Source organism: Talpa occidentalis, unplaced genomic scaffold (genome assembly GCF_014898055.3).
Source record: "Talpa occidentalis isolate TD23 unplaced genomic scaffold, MPIMG_talOcc4v2.1 talOcc4.8, whole genome shotgun sequence".
Lineage (NCBI taxonomy): Eukaryota > Metazoa > Chordata > Mammalia > Eulipotyphla > Talpidae > Talpa > Talpa occidentalis.
Window position 1 is genome coordinate 2,868,374 of NW_023605194.1, and position 4,020 is coordinate 2,872,393.

Here is a 4,020-nt window from a genome sequence, read left to right on the forward strand (position 1 = left end):
TGATGAAAGTTAGTGATTCGGGGAGGTTGCTTGTGACTAGTTAAATTCCGCAGCTGCTCTCATCATTTTTGGCTTGAACCCTTGGGTTTACCTGTAAGGGGCCGTGTTATCGGAACCGATCAGTGTTTTCTCTCTTCAGCTCCAACTTCAGGGCCCTCCCTTCTTTATCTCTCTGTGGGGAGGGCCCCCGTGTCCACCAGGACGCCTCCTCGGGTCAGCTTCTAAAGCTTTGTTATCTGGCACTTCCTCCAGCACCTGATGTCTCCTCACTTACATGAAATTTCAAAAAGTCCTGTGGAATCAGTACATGCTGGAAAAATTGAATTTATAAGCTTTCCCAAGTATACCGGCCTTCGAAATTTTGCCTGCTTTATAAAATCCACACAGTGAGCATTCTATTTCTTTTGCTTCATTAAATTTTTCAATTGATTTTAATATTTGATCATTTCATTTACGCTCTATTTATGGAATGAATTCACTTCTACTGCAGTTTTGCTGAAGGTCTGTGTGAACAGAAAGTTCATCAAAATGCATTTATTTATTTGATCTCACCGGCTGAATAATGCAATAGGTGGAGGTGGCTTCCTTGATGCAATCTCCCCTCTGTCCTGCCCTGTGGAGCTCGACTCCCTGAGCAGCCAGGGGCCCTCCCCAATCCTGCTGTGTGTTTAGTTTTCAAACGCAGCGACCTTGTCTGTGGTATAAACTCGCCTGACCTGCCTGTGATCACTTTAGCACTTCCCAAGTGGCCTGCCCCACGTGCAAAGACCCCTCCTGGCCTAGCTCTGGGGCCTCGGGGGCCACCCCCCAAGCTCTTTCTCCTGGTGGCTCTGGAGACACGGAGCTCTAATAAACCTCAGAGCTAATTGTGCTCCAGGCTCAGCTTTCTACAGCAGAAATCTCACTCCCCTCGTCAGCTGAGCGCTGATGCTGGCTTCCGCTCAGCTGGCACTGGGCATGCCCCCGTTGTTAAATATTTCATAGGCCTTCGCCTCCCGGGTCTCCCTGGCCTGGTTAGCAGTGAGCTTTGCTGTTGGTTACTTTTGGAGGAAACCCTCACTGTGGGGGAGCGTGAGGAGAGCTCTCCAGGGGAAGCCACCTGGAGAACGAGCAGAGAGAGGACAGTCAGTGGGGGCAGAGAAGAGTGGGCTTCCCAGCACCCCTGCTTGAACTTGAGTGCTGGCCCTGTCCGTCAGGGGCTGTGGGATGTGGGACAGGTCACCTCACTGTCTAAGCCCCTGTCTCCTTGCGTGTTAAATGTTGTAATTGTACATGGGGTGCTGCGGGGGGTCAAAGAGAAAGGGTACCCCTCGCACACAGGAATGCTAGTGCTCTCTCCTAGACTCAAAACCACACACCAGGTGGCTTAACAATAGGTTTCAAAACATGGATTTGGGGGGACACAGTGCAGCTGCTGACAACAGTCAGTGACTATTACCAATTGCAAAACTTTCCACCGTGTATTGAAACCAGGAGAGTTACCTCCAGAGGGAAAGAGGTTTCTCCACCAGCCTGGAGCCCGTCTGGAGCAGCCAGAGAGTTCTTAGGCAGGAAGAGCAGGTTCCCGTGCAGGTGCGGGGGAACTTGGGGACTGGGGAGGAATCAGAGAGGAGTCCAAGGACCTTTATCTGAGCTGGGAGAGCTGCGGTCTCCCCTAAGGGCACTCTGCTCCCTGCTACTCTGCTGCCTTGCCCGAGGAAGTGCCACACCCTGTGGGGTGCCTTGCTGGGGCCCGCCCCAGGTCACAGCCATGTCTATTACAGATGCTCCCCGTGTCACAAGAGTCAGGCAGCCCCAGGGGTTTTGGGGGCTGTTAGACAACAGCCTTCCCGTCCTCAGGGCCAGCTCACTGCCCCGGCTTCGGCTACGCTGCTCTTCTGCTCTTCTGTGGTAGAAGCTGCCCTTAGAGAACAGCAGGCAATTTAGAACCTTCGTGGGAGGTGGGGGGTGTGTATAATCAGCTAACAAATCTAGCATGAGGCCTCCTGCTGCGCAGGACTGAGCGCCTCCCTTTCATCACCCCAGACCCACTTCCCCAGTGAAGTTCATGAGCGTCAGCGATGGGCGGCTGGTCCCAGGGTGGCTGGTCCTGGGGCGGCTGGTCCCAGGGTGGCTGGTCCTCAGGCGGCCGGTCCGCGGGCGGCTGCTCTCGGGCAGCTGGTCCACACACAAGTGCCAGTTAAGGATCTATCGGCAGCAAAGTCGAGGTGTGATATCAAGCCTTGCTCCTTCTTTATTTTCAAATTTCCAGGGCTAGTGATAAAGAAGCAATTACCCGTTATCTTTGCTGGGAGAGACTATAAGCACCGAGCCCTCTCACCTCCCTCTTTATTTTAAGTCTGTGTGTTTGTTTAATCCGAGGCCTTCCTGCTCCAGCTCCTGGGACCTGGGGAATGTTGACTCGCCAGACGCAGTCCTTGAAGACTTAGTGTTTTGGGGGATCAAGGACGCCCCGCTGCCTCCCCAGCGGGACTGGTCTTCCATTGCAGGATCTCTGGGGCTGCTCTGAGGACAGTTTTCTCAGGCGCAGAGAAGCCCCTGGAAGTGGCGGGGCAAGTCTGTTTGCAGCGGCACCAGAGTGGCCTCCACAGGCCCGGGGTTCAAACGCTCTTTCCTTGAGATCCCGGCACCTGTGGGGGGAGGCCTGGACTTGGAGCCTGCTAGCTGGGTTTCAGTCCTACCACCCTCTCTCCTGAAGTCCTGGACAGACCCAGACCATGGCTGACCACCGAGGGCAGCAGCAGGTCTTGGCCTGTTCACCCGGCTCTGCCTGTCCCACACCACCTGCCAGCCCAGGTTCCAGGTCAGCTCAGTCCCATATGCAGAGGGGGGCAGTCTGTGCCCAGCAGGGGGTGGCTTGCCCTAGACTGAGGCCCTGGTTCTTGACGTCAGTGCCCCTGATTCTAGCCCAGCCACCCGCAGAGGCCCCTCCCCACACCCCAACACGAAATGGACGCCTGGCGCCCCTCTCTGGCTGGCCTGTCCTCCTGGCAACCTGAAGCCCTTTAGTGGCTGTGCGTCTGCTCCATGCCAGTTTCTAGAAAAAGGTCGGAATCAAGATTCTGTGCCCCCTGCCACCCACTCATGGGCTCGGTGGGGCAGCCTGTTCCCCAGAAGAGGCCTCCAGCCCCGGTGGGGGAGGGGCTGCTGGCTGCTGTGTTCACGTGGGGCCCTGATGGGGCGTTCAGGGGGAGGCCTGGAGGGGCAGAGGGGAGGGGAGTCTCTGTCGCCCACAAATGGCCTTGCTTCTCCCGCGCAGAGAGCCAGGACAGACCAAGGGCAGCAGAGCCTCATGCGGGAGAATCACCACCTGGGACGGCCGTGCGCTCAGCCCCGCCTGGGGTGAACCGCGCACCCTCCCCGCGGGGACCCCTGGAGTCAGTGACCGGAGGCGGGAGCACAGAGTGGGTGATGTCTGTTCATTTGCTACTGACCCGTTGAATCCGCTGACCCATCCAGCACGTGGACAGGCCTGGAAAGAGATTTGAAACAAATGCTCCAGCAGTAGAGCCGCGGGCCAGGGAACGGGGACCGGGGTTCCTATCAAAGCCTTTTCCCCAAATTGGGGAGAAGCAGGGACTTGTATGGGGATGGTCTGAGGCAGGGGAGGGTCTGTGTGGGCAGGAATTCAGAGAAACTGGGTTTCCAGGAGCTGCATGCGCGCCCTTTCTCTTCCTAGTTTGGTCCTGATGGGGTCTGCCGCGGCCGGGAGGCTGGGTTTTCCCCGCCGGGGTGAAGGAGGACAGAGGCTGAGCTTCTGGCCTGGTGACAACTTCACCGACGGTCAGAGAGGTTCACGTCGCACAAATCAAAACTTGGTGTGAGTCCCCCCATGTCCAAGTTCATTCATTCCTCACTGCTTTCTCCCCTAAGCGCCCCAGCAGACAGTGGGGACATTGGGGTTATCCCCATGGAGATGCAGCAGTGGGGCAGCAAGCTTTTTGGCTTCTAAAAATAGATTTGTTTTATGCTCACTCTGTATGAGATTCCTGACCCAGTTTGGTGGATGTCCCCACTCTG

At 56.4% G+C, this 4,020-nt stretch overlaps 1 long non-coding RNA gene across 2 annotated transcripts; it reads left to right on the top strand.

Moving 5' to 3' along the window:
* Positions 1-1,824: 1,824 nt before the first annotated feature.
* Positions 1,825-3,603, top strand: LOC119233961 (uncharacterized). 2 transcript variants are annotated; one of them, XR_005122509.2, is made up of 4 exons: positions 1,825-1,947; positions 2,362-2,803; positions 2,908-3,047; positions 3,260-3,603. It is a non-coding gene; the product is annotated as an uncharacterized LOC119233961 (long non-coding RNA). The 2 variants fall into 2 exon arrangements; XR_008549898.1 differs by having other exon boundaries at positions 1,825-1,940.
* The last annotated feature ends 417 nt before the right edge of the window (positions 3,604-4,020 follow it).